Here is a 12,764-nt window from a genome sequence, read left to right on the forward strand (position 1 = left end):
TTCAATAGTTTCATCAAAGACTTTTTTCTTCCCTATTTCCATTTGCTCAAGATGGTGTTCAAATTATTTGGACTCTCAAGCAATTGGCCATATGCCAGAGATGGAACATCGTTCCACGTGGCTGAAAGTAGAAGCTATACAAGCACCAGCAAATTAGCATTTTGGGATTATTATTTACATTTCCATCAGAATGTCATCACTACTGACCAGGAATTCAATTGCACAAAAGACTACGCTACAAAAACTAATTATAGATTTGGTAATCTATGGTGAATAACTCATGTCCCAACTCTACAATACCTCTCTACTGTCCACAAGATCTAACACTGGAGTTCATGGAATATGCTTACATGTTGGATTTACTTTGTGCGATGGTGCTGGCAATTTCAGGGGTATCCCAGCAGCTCGGTCCTGGCCTTCAACGGAGGAGGCAGGGCTATCTCAGGTTTCTTCCTGCAGTTCACCCTTGCCTCATGAAGAGGTGTCAACGGTACAAGTTTCTTCCTGGCAGCTCAGTTTTGTGCTGGAAGACGTGGCTTTGGCAGTGTCTGGATATTCTGGCAGCCGGTCTTTGCATGTATCCGTGTGCACAGTCCCTCGCTGTCTGTTGGCAAGAAGAGGTTCTGCCATCCCAGGCTTGCCCTAGCCTCAGTAGAGCTACCAAGTGTCCAGGGTTTCTTCCCAACAATCCAGTCTTGACCACACTGTTGTGCTGGTGGCCTGAGGGTTGTCTCAGTGATTTGGTCTTCCTTGCATCTGTAATAAGGTGGCTTTTAAGGACACAAATGTCCATCTGTCTGTCTGTGTTTTATAGGTTGACAAGGTTCAAGTGGCCAACCAATATTTGCTAATTGGACTCAGCTGTTACCAATGATGCTGAGGATTGGCCTCTCCTGGCCAATTTGCCAGTTAGACGGATCAGAGCAACATCCAAGGGAGAGGGCATTGTCACAACTTGTATAAATCTCTAAAAGCCTCAGCCTTCATTGAGATGTTCCTGCAATTCTTTCTCCATGGTTGCAATTGTATCATCTAGTTTTCTGGCAACTTGTAGAAATGTATTCCAGTCCAAATCTCCACTTTGAACATTTTATACTATCTTATATTTTGAGTGTCAAATTCATTGAAGTGTGCTACGACTGATGAATGGAACTGAACAGATGGCGGCACGGTAGCGCAGCGGTAGAGTTGCTGCTTTACAGCGAATGCAGCGCCGGAGACTCAGGTTCGATCCTGACTACGGGTGCTGTACTGTAAGGAGTTTGTACGTTCTCCCCGTGACCTGCGTGGGTTTTCTCCGAGATCTTCGATTTCCTCCTACACTCCAAAGATGTACAGGTATGTAGGTTAATTGACTGGGTAAATGTAAAAATTGTCCCTAGTGTGTGTAGGATAGTGTTAGTGTGCGGGGATCGCTGGGCGGCGCGGACTTGTCCGCGCTGTATCTGAAATATGAAAAAATAAAATATAATAATATAGATCTCAAAAGACTTGAAAGATTTCATCAATGCTTTGGCACTGTGGACAATGAACTATATGTGAAGTGGCATATTACCCTGTATGTATGTCCATTACTTATTTGTCAAATGACATCTCCGGTTCATGATCAATGAAGTCATGGTAGCCACTGAAATGATGTGTGATAAGAACTTCTATAAATCATGAATTCCATCTTGTCAATAATAATATGGATTCAGAGCCACGTTACCAGGTTCAGCTTTGAAATTCAGTTTGTGAGCGGGACAGTGAACTTTTTTTCCCTTTGGAGGAACTGCAGATGCTGGTTTTGCACAAAAGGACACAAAGTGCTGGAGAAGCTCAGCGGGTCAGGCAGCATCTCTGGAGAACATGGATAGATGACATTTCGGGTCGAGACCCTTCTTCAGACTGACTGTGAGGGAGGTGGGGAAGCTGGGAGGAGAGGCTTTCTCCTATCTCTTCTCTCTACCAGTTTTCTCCCTGGAGGATTGCACTGGAGGAAGCTTTGGCAAATTCAATTGTGCCATATTTTGAGCATCACAATTCACAATGCTGTAATGAAACATGGATGCGATTGTTGTTTGCGTTGAGTTTGACAGATAAATTGTGAGTTAACTTTAAACAAATATAAACACAACACTCTCAGATATGGTTTAATTGCACATTGTGGGGGTACAGCAAATAAAGCACTAATGTATGTAACATCTTTTGCTACTTTACAATGTTCACCATGACTGCATTCTACAATAACTACAGTTAATGTGTCGCAACTCATAAAGTAAGAGCAAAATTGTGAATGGTGAAATCCTGATGAAATGATTAATTCATTAAAATTATATTGTAGCATACTCTACCTTAGTAAATAGCTCCACCTTAGTTATGACCTTTGGTCATACATCCCAGGAGTTAGTGGGGATGTTGCATTTAGAGTTATAATAATTGGGGACATGTGGACCTACAGCCAAAACGGTCAACTATAGCCCCACAATTTTAGCACCACCCTAATCACCATTGTCCTGGCGACTGTTAATGAAAAGTTTAAATTGGTCTTATATTTTTAAAGTTAGAGAGATTTTAAAGTTTAAAAATTACCTTTCTAACCGACTTCTTAAAGATACTCAGCGTATGACGTCACAATGGGGCACGTATGACTTTAATTGCGCTTCCCTTTTCACTCTCCCAAACAAGATGGCCGCTGGCAGCAGGGCCACCCGGGCCCAGCGCCCTCTCCACTTTCCTCTCCCCCCCTCCCCCTTGCCTGCACCCGGCCCCGAGGGAGACTCCGAGCAGGAGGGAGATGGTCGTCCACCCCGTCCACTGATCCTCCCTTCCGTCCCTTCAACCCACGGCGTCATTGAGTTCTCGCCCGGGCCCAGCGCCCCGCACCATAACCGCAATACAAGCCCCAGTAGGCAGCTTCTTCTCCTCCTCCTTCAGCGGCTGCTTCAACCGACGGCATCGTCGTCGACAGCCGCTTCCACCGATGGCCCCGTCGTGACTCCAGAAAAATGGCGGCCGCTCTCCTTCTTCTTCTCCACACCCTCCACCATCTTGTACAAGCTTCCCGCTGCCTGCCTCGAGTAGTCCCAGCTCTGCCGGGCCGCAGCCGCCGCCATGCTGCCCGCTTCGAGTACTCCTACCACTGCCGGGTCCCAGCCGCCACCGCGCTGCCCGCCTTGAGTAGTCCAAGCTCTGCTGTGCCACAGTCGTCGCGCTGCCCGCCTCGAGTACTCCCACCTCTGCCAGGCCACAGCCGCCGTGCTGCCCACCTCGAGTACTCCCACCTCTGCCAGGCCACAGCCGCCACTGCGCTGCCCGCCTTGAGTAGTCCCAGCTCCGCTGGGCCACAGCCCCCGCCACACGTCGGCAGTCAGCGCTGCACACAAGGGCACTGGTAAGTTGTTTTCGCCAACGGGTCAACGGAGGGGAGTGGGCGTGGGGGCCGAGTGGGGGGAGGAGCGGGGGATAAGAGGGACTGGGTGGGGTGAGGGGAGGAGAGAGTGGGAGGGTCGGGGGGAGAGTGGGGGGGAGGAGAGAGTGGGGGGTCGGGGGGAGGGATAGTGGGGGGAGGGATAGTGGGGGGAGGGATAGTGGGGGGAGGGATAGTGGGGGGAGGGATAGTGGGGGGAGGGATAGTGGGGGGAGGGATAGTGGGGGGAGGGATAGTGGGGGGAGGGATAGTGGGGGTGGGGGGAGATTGGGGGTGGGGGAGGGGTGGGGGGAGAATGGGAGTGGGGGGGGTCGGGGGGGGAGAGGAGAGAGTGGGGGTCGGGGGGAGAGGAGAGGGTGGGGGGAAGGGTCGGGGAGGGGGTGGAATGGTCGGGGGGAGGAGAGAGTGGGGGTCGGGGGAGTGGGAGGGGAAGGTCGGGGGAGTGGGAGGGGAAGGTCGGGGGAGTGGGAGGGGAAGGGTCGGGGGAGTGGGAGGGGAAGGGTCGGGGGAGTGGGAGGGGAAGGGTCGGGGGAGTGGGAGGGGAAGGGTCGGGGGAGTGGGAGGGGAAGGGTCGGGGAGTGGGGGGGAGGAGAGAGTGGGGGTCGGGGGAGTGGGAGGGGAAGGGTCGGGGGAGTGGGAGGGGAAGGGTCGGGGGAGTGGGGGGGAAGGGTCGGGGGAGTGGGGGGGAAGGGTCGGGGGAGAGTGGGGGGGAAGGGTCGGGGGAAGGGTTGGGGGGAGAGTGGGGGTCAGGGGTCGGGACAGTGGGGGAGAGTGGGAGTGGGGGGGAGAGTTGGAATGGGGGTGGAGGCAGGGCTGGGGGGAGGATGGGCGGGGGAGGGGCGTCGGGATGGGGCGGGGGGATGGAGTGGGTTAGTGGGGGGATGGAGTGGGTTAGTGGGGGGAGGAGAGGGGGATAAGGGGGAGTGGGTTAGTGGGGGGAGGAGAGGGGGATAAGGGGGACTGGGTGGGGGGGTTGAGGGTGCTATACCAAAACCAGAGAGGCTTTGGGTCCAGGGCTCGCTCAGTGACACCCTCTCCCCTGCCCTGTCCCCCCTCTTCGAGAAATGGGCCAACGGGTCCACTTGGTCTAATAGCATTCTAAAATCTTCCTATTCTATATATCTTTGTCCCGCCCCCCTCCCCCGACCTCGACCCGAAACGTCACCTATTCCTTCTCTCCTGAGATGCTGCCTGACCCGCTGAGTTACTCCAGCATTTTGTATCTACCTTCGAGCAAGTGAATGATGTGGATTGAGAATAACTGAATGTTGATGTTAACCCGGGAGATAACATGTACGCTGTTTTACTTATCCTCCAGTAAATTTATACGATTCTATGGAAGTAATATTAGTGATACATTTGGAATGCATGAGGTCCCTGGTGAAATTCTCATCCAAATTAACGTCTTTAATGGGCTTCCTTCTCCGTGCCCTAATGTTAGCCTCCAGTTTATCCATGTGCCACCAACTCCGGAAACTTGATCAACTAGCTGAACTCTTACTTCAGTGGAGCATTGCCTTTAGTTATCAAAACCCTTATTGCTAGTTTTCTCTCCCCACATCATTCTGCTTAAAATAACATATTACCTTCACCAAGGCATACTTAAAAGCCACAAATTTGACCAAACTTTTGAGTTATCTGAATTAAGTCCACAAGTCGTAGGAGCAGAATTTAGTCATTCAGCCCATCGGTCATTCCACCATTCATAGCCGATCTATCTTTCCCTCTCAACTCCATTCTCCTGCCTTCACTCTGCAACCTTTGACACTCTTACTAATCAAGAACCAGTCAATCTCCACTTTAAAAATACCCAAATTCTTGGCATCCACAGCCATCTGTGGCAACGAATTACACAGATTCACCACCTTCCGGCTAAAGAAATTCCTTATCTCTTTTACATCCTTTTATTCTGAGTCTGTGCCCTCTGGTCCAAGACTCTCCCTGCCTTCATGTAGTTTAGTGACAAATTTGATTTGTTAACATTCCTGTGAAATTATTTCGTGTGAAGTGTTTCATTACATTCAAAGAAGTACATGTATACAATTATTGCAATTGTTACAACATTCTCTTACATTAATCTGGAAGGTGCATTATTCGGTGATTGGAAAAAAGTAAACATTTATTTTTTTAAATGAACAGAAAATATTTGTCAAAAGCTGCTAATCAGAATAGATTTTAAATCCCTAATGTGTTAATGCAGAAATCAAATACAGTTGAAGTGCAGTCCACTGACCTTAAACTTTAGTCTCTTTCATGAAGCGTGTCTGCAAATCGTTGCGATGTTCGCCGATTCAAAAATAATTTGATTGTATAGGTTTAAAACAAAATTAAATCGTAAAAGCAGATCACTATAAGGTGGGCGAATGGTATTAACAGCAATTAGTACGGAAAAAAACAAATAAGCACCACTTTAAATAAAAATAGTTAAATTCCTCTAATTCAAATTTCAGATTTTTTCGCAAACTGACAGGGCATAAATTTAATTTATTCGTTTCGTACTTCCTGCGGATTACAACAACCAAAGTAATATTCAAAACGTTTAAAAAAAGGTTTATTACGATCAAAGGAATTCAAAACCTGTCAGTCAGGAAGGTCATCGCCCCCTCGATGCCGAAGGCAAATTGATGTCTGGGAGCGCGCTATCTCCTCGCGGCACGTGCACCCCCACCACGAGCCGCCCAGCTGCGTGAGCAAGTGCGTGTGTGCGATGACCCCGACGTCGTGGTTACGCAGCTGAACATGGCGGCTCAGTAGTTGCGAGTGCGGAGCTTGAGCGGCTCTGAGCGCTTTTTACACTGCGGGTGAGTGATCTCTCGAATTAGGACCAGGTCCAGGCCCGCTGTTAGTTCTGAGAGTATGCCAGCAGTGGTGGCGGAGTCAGGCGGGGAGGCCAGTTTGAAGAGTGGGCTCTGCGCGCGAGCAGTCTCATGTCCTGACTTCGCATCGCAAGCTCCAACCGCCGCTCGCGCCTGGTCGGCAGCAGCGCAGCGCAGCCCCTGCTCGCGCCTCGAGCCCCTCCTCGCGGGGCAACGTACGACCTCGCGCCCTCGGCTCACCTGTTGGTCAGGTCGCTGCAGATCTCGCCGGAGTTTGTAGCCCGAGGTCGAGTTTCACTCAACAACGCGGCGGCTGCAGGATGTGAACTAAGGAGCTGCCCTGGTGGGGCTCGGGGTGGGCATTACTTTCATCTTTACTGTTCAAAGTTGTCAGTTTTTTCCTTGCGCTACTGCCGTTGAATTGCTTTACTTGTTTCTACTTTAACACGTTTCTTCTCCAGAAATAGTGCTCCCTTCCAACTTGCCGGTCTCTTTTTTTTCCGTTTTGTTTCTCACTACTCAAAATGTTTCGACCCACCGTGGGCAGCTCAGTTGCAATGGTGACAAAAGCTTGAAAGTTGTGCACCATTTTCTGTCATTGGTGTTACATGTGTGCGATTCGTGAATGTGCTCATCTTTTAGGTTTCGAAAAAAGTGTCCTTTTGATGTGATTTTTTTTCGCAGCTATTTTGCTGCTATGGTAGCGGATTTACAGGCGTGGTGCTGTTGTACTCCAATTTATTCTGTTAGTTAAGATTACATGTTTTTGCATTTCAGTCATGGGGCTATGCAGTACGGAAACGGGAACTTCAGGCCAACTTGTCGATGCTGACCAATACCTATCTAAGCAATTCCCATTTGACAGCTTTTGGCCCATACCCCTCCAAACCTAGTATAGTCATAGGCCATGTGCATGGCTCCAACTTGAACTGCTTTGAATGCAAAGTTAATATACTTTGGTAAATTTGTTCATATTTTCATGCAAAATGGCATTTGCCATTTAAAATTCATTGTGCATCTTTTAGAAGTTGAATTGATCCATGGCCCGATACATTAGCTATGGAAGATAGATACAAAATGTTGAAGTAATTCAACAGGTCAGGCAGCATCTCTAGAGAAAAAGGATGCGTGGCGATTTGGGTCAGGCCCTTCTGCAGACCGAAAGTAGAGTGGAGGGAGCGGAGGTAAGAAAAGGCCAGAACAAAGCTGGGCTGGTAACAGATGACCAAGGAAGGGTGGAGCCCATAATAGACAATAGGTGCAGGAGTAGGCCATTCGGCCCTTCGAGCCAGCACTTCTATTCAATGTGATCATGGCTGACCATTCTCAATCAGTACCCCGTTCCTGCCTTCTCCCCATACCCCCTGACTCCGCTATCCTTAAGAGCTCTGTCTAGCGCTCTCTTGAATGCATTCAGAGAATTGGCCTCCACTGCCTTCTGAGGCAGAGAATTCCACAGATTCACAACTCTCTGACTGAAAAAGTTTTTCCTCATCTCCGTTCTAAATGGCCTACCCCTTATTCTTAAACTGTGGCCCCTGGTTCTGGACTCCCCCAACATTGGGAACATGTTTCCTGCCTCTAACGTGTCCAACCCCTTAATAATCTTATACGTTTCGATAAGATCCCCTCTCATCCTTCTAAATTCCAGTGCATTCCTAGTAGCTCCAGTCTTTCAACATATGACAGTCCCTCCATTCCGGGAATTAACCGAGTAAACCTACGCTGCACGCCCTCAATAGCAAGAATATCCTTCCTCAAATTTGGAGACTAAAACTGCACACAGTACTCCAGGTGCGGTCTCACTAGGGCCCTGTACAACTGCAGAAGGACCTCTTTGCTCCTATTCTCAACTCCTCTTGTTATGAAGGCCAACATTCCATCGGCTTTCTTCACTGCCTGCTGTACCTGCATGCTTCCTTTCAGTGACTGATGCACTAGGACACCCAGATCTTGTTGTACGTCCCCTTTCCCTAACTTGGTCCATTGTTGGCCAGGGAAGAGATGATAATAAAGGGATACAATGCAAACAGTGGAACCAGTAGGATGATGGGGGGGAGGAATGCAGGGGTTACCTGAAATTAGAGAAATTGATGTTCATACCGCTGGGATGTAAACTATCCACGCAAAATATGAGCTGCAGTTCCTCCAATTTGCCTCATTCTGACAGTGGAAGAGACCGAGGGCGCAAAGGTCACTATTGGAATGGGACTTAAAATGTTTGGAAATCTAGAGATCGTGTGGGCCAAGGTGGACTGAGCATAGGTGTTCAGCAAAACGCTTGCTAAGTCTGCACTTGGTCTCGCCGATATATAGGAGCCCTCACAGAGAGCAACGGACACAATTGATAAGGTTGGAGGAGGTGCAAGTGAACCTCATCCTCGCCTGAAAGGACTGTCGGGCACCCTGGATGAAGTTGAGGGAGGAGGTACAAGGACAGGTGTTGCATCTCCTCCGGTTGCAGGGGAAAGTTCCTGGGGTGGGTGTGGTTTGGACGGGAAGGGATGGGTGAACCAGGGAGTCACAGAGGGAATGTTCACTGTTGAAAGCAGAACAGGGAGGAGAAAGTTGGGTGGATTGGTAGTAGGTGGAAATTTATGCAGTTTGGTTCATCTCAAATGGCTGGACATGTGTGCTAAATGGCAGTGGTCTAAGAATTGTTGTAATACAGAGGGATCTTAGTGGGGTGCAAGTTCATTGCCCTCGGAAAATGATGACAAAGGTGGATAGGATAATGAAGAACATGTTTAGCTGCATTGCCTTCTTGGCAGGGGTAATGAGTATAAGAGTTGGGACATTATGTTGCAGTTGTACATGGCATTGGTTAGGCCATACTTGGAATATTGTACAGAGTTCTGGTTTTGCACTGTGGAAAGGACTTGACTTTGTTGGAAAGAGTGCAGGAGAGATTCACCAGAGCTTGCCTGGAATGGAGGGCTTTAGTTGCAAGGAAAGATTTTATATGTTGTGATTGTTCTTACTGGAGTGCAGAACGCTGAGTGGTGACCTTATTTATGGAGGGTTATAACATTATGAGGGGCGTAGATAGAGTAGAGGGTCTTTTTCCAAGGGTAGGGGAATCTCAACTGGAAGACATCAGTTTAAGGTACGAGGGACAAAACTTCTAAATTTTTCCTTGTGCAGAAGATGTTGGATATATAGAAAGAGTGTTGTCTATGAGGAGTTAGTAGTGGTACAATTATAGTGTCAGAATGTTAGATGGGAGAACAAATACTACAAATATTTGTAGTATTTGTAAGCAATATAAATATTATTTTTATAATTACAGATCAATAAAATTAAAATAGGCATTACTGACAAATGGATTTTGTGAATGAACCCGAAACGTCACCTATTCCTTCTCTCCAGAGATGACGCCTGTCCCGCTGAGTTATACCAGCATTGTGTTGCTACATTTAAACCAGCATCTGTAGTTCTTTCCGACATGTAGAATTGATACATGGATTGTAATGAGAGTTAGATTGTATTCCTTGGTTAAGAAGTATTTTTGAGGCAAACTGTTTTATTTTCTCTGGTTGAAGAATCTAGAAGGGGAGATAACCCAAAATGTAGGGCCATCCAAAGCAAACCTGAAGGTTGGAAACACTTCTACATAAACAATGGTGCAAATTTGGAACTCCCTGCCAACATTGTTCCCTATTCCCACCACTTCCCATCAACAGATACTTTCTGATGCACCAATATTTCCTGCTCTTGTACCTAAATAGGCAAACTCTGACAAAAAAAGAAAATTCTGCTTAACTGAACCTGGTGAGTTACCCTGCACGTTGTCTTTTTTTGTAAACCAGCACATGCAGTTCCTTGCGTCTGTAAAACTGAAATTGTTGTTTTCATTGTTGATCATCCAGTGCTGAAATATGTTCCTTGAGCTCACATTGGGATTTTGAACAGTGTAAGACACTAAACGTGGAGAAATAGCAGATCAGTCACTGGAAGCTCACACTCTTGAAGACTGAACGAAGGTGTCTGCGAAGCTTATCAAATTTAAATGATATTTAGTTAATCAAAGGGAAACAGGGTAAAGGTAGGTTCGGGAGTTTAGATATAGATCGATCATGATCACCGTGATTGGTAGAATTGGTTCACTTCTATTCCAATTGTCCCACATTTCTATTCTTTGCTGTACTAATAAATCACAGGGGAGTGAATTGAATAGTATTTTTCCATTTTCTGAAGAAAGGTTCCGTTCCGATACATCGTCTATCCATTCCCTACACATTTGCTGCCTGACCCACCATATTTTCGAGACCTTTGTGCAAAATGATAGCTTGGTTATATTTCCTTAGATCAGAGCTTTCCAAACTGTGTGTTGTGACACATTAGTGTGTCGCGTGTAGTGAGTAGGTGTGTCGCGAACGCAAGGGAAAACTATGTGAAGTCGCAGTCCGTTTGTCTTTTGTGTTTTTTGTTGTTTTTTGTCTTAATTGAAATGTTTAGATGTGGTGTAGTGTTTTTTGTGGTTGTGTACTATGTGTGGAGGGGGGGGTAACTGGAAAATTGTCTCTTCGGAACGGGACCCGACCTTTTATCTTCTGGGCCGTGTCTCCGTTCTCGCTGCGGCCTACCATCGGCCAAACACCTGGAGCTGGCGGCCTCCAGCTGGGACCACCTGGGCTCGGGTTCGCAGAGCCCACGGACCGGACTGTACTCGCCACCTGCGGCCGCGGGCAGCGTGGATAGCAGAAGCTCGCAGGCCCCTGGGTGGGGGCCGACATCTGGGGCAGCGGCAGCGTGTTTGCCCGCCCCGACCTCCACCGCCTCCCCGGGGCCGCTGCCGCCGACGTCCAAGGCCTACCTGAGGCTTCCACCGCCGCTGCCTCAGACCTCCACCTCCTCGGGGCCGCTGCCGCCGACCTCCGCCGCCTCCCCGCTGCCGCCGACGTCCAAGGCCTACCTGAGGCTTTCACCGCCGCTGCCGCCGATGTCCAAGGCCTCTTCACCGCTGCTGCCGCTTACCTTCCTGACCTCTTCACCGCCGCTGCTGCCGCCGACCTTCCAGACCTCTTCACCGCCGCTGCCGCCGACCTTCCAGACCTCTTTGCTGCCGCCGATCTTCCAGACCTCTTCGCTGCCGCCGCCAACCTCCCCAGCCATCCGCTGACCGGGCCAACCGCCACTTACCCAGGCTCCAGTTCCCTGCGGGCCTCCCCCAGCGACTGTGTCGACCCGCACTGCTCCACTGCCCAGCAGCCGGTCGCAGTCATCGCTGTACCCGGCTCCCAGGATCAGCAGCAGGTCGCAGCCGTCTCTGTACCCAGCTCCCAGGATCAGCAGCAGGTTGCAGCTGTCGCTGTACCCGGCTCCCAGGATCAGCAGCAGGTCGCAGCCGTCGCTGTACCCAGCTCCCAGGCCCAGCAGCAGGTCGCAGCCTTCTCTGTACCCGGCTCCCAGGATCAGCAGCAGGTCGCAGCCGTCGCTGTACCCGGCTCCCAGGATCAGCAGCAGGTCGCAGCCGTCGCTGTACCCGGCTCACAGGACCAGCAACATGTCGCAGCCGTTGCTGTACCTGGCTCCCAGGATCAGCAGCAGGTCGCAGCTCCACCCGGCTCACAGACACCGCGCTGGGCCCACAGCCCCCACCAGGCAGAGTCCCACAGCACCGCTGTGTCCTACTGCCCACCCCCTACACAGGTCCCCCTCTCTGACATTAGCAAGTATCATCAGTCTCGTCTGGCTGTTCTAAGTGGGTGCAAAGCGTGATTGTTCTCTCACTTTATTAGTGTGTCGCCTGTAGTGAGTAGGTGTGTCGCGAACGCAAGGGGAAACAATGTGAAGTCGCAGTCCGTTTGTCTTTTGAGTTTTTTGTTGTTTTTTGTCTTCATTGAAATGTTTAGATGTGGTGTAGTGTTTTTTGTGGCTGTGTACTATGTGTGGAGGGGGGGTAACTGGAAAATTGTCTCTTCGGAACGGGACACGACCTTTTATCTTCTGGGCCGTGTCTCCGTTCTCGCTGCGGCCTACCATCGGCCAAACACCTGGAGCTGGCGGCCTCCAGCTGGGACCACCTGGGCTCGGGTTCGCAGAGCCCACGGACCGAACTGTACTCGCCACCTGCGGCCGCGGGCAGCGCGGATATCGGAAGCTCGCAGGCCCCTGGGTGGGGGCCGACATCGGGAGCTCCGGCAGCGGCAGCGTGTTCGCCCGCCCCGACCTCCACCGCCTCCCCGGGGCCGCTGCCTCCGACCTCCACCGCCTCCTCAGGGCCGCTGCCACCGACCTCCACCGCCTCCCCACTGCCGCCGACGTCCATGGCCTACCTGAGGCTTTCACTGCCGCCGACGTCCAAGGCCTCTTCACCGCTGCTGCCGCTGACCTTTTTACCGCCACTGCCGCCGACCTTCCTGACCTCTTCACTGCCGCTGCCGCCGACCTTCCAGACCTCTTCACCGCCGCTGCCGCCGACCTTCCAGACCTCTTCGCTGCTGCCGCCGACCTTCCGGACCTCTTCACCGCCGCTGCCGCCAACCTTCCTGATCTCTTCACCGCCGCTGCCGCCGACCTTCCAGACCTCTTCACTG

General features: G+C 50.4%; 1 protein-coding gene across 1 annotated transcript in view; it reads left to right on the forward strand.

Annotated features, from left to right (window-relative positions):
• The first annotated feature begins 6,413 nt into the window (after positions 1-6,413).
• Positions 6,414-12,764, forward strand: part of LOC144598899 (sex comb on midleg-like protein 2) — a 99,106-nt gene continuing 92,755 nt past the window's right edge. The window contains 1 exon segment of the mRNA XM_078409471.1: positions 6,414-6,580. The gene's annotated coding sequence lies outside the window, so the exon portion shown is untranslated.

The sequence above is a fragment of the Rhinoraja longicauda genome, chromosome 12, assembly GCF_053455715.1.
Source record: "Rhinoraja longicauda isolate Sanriku21f chromosome 12, sRhiLon1.1, whole genome shotgun sequence".
Lineage (NCBI taxonomy): Eukaryota > Metazoa > Chordata > Chondrichthyes > Rajiformes > Arhynchobatidae > Rhinoraja > Rhinoraja longicauda.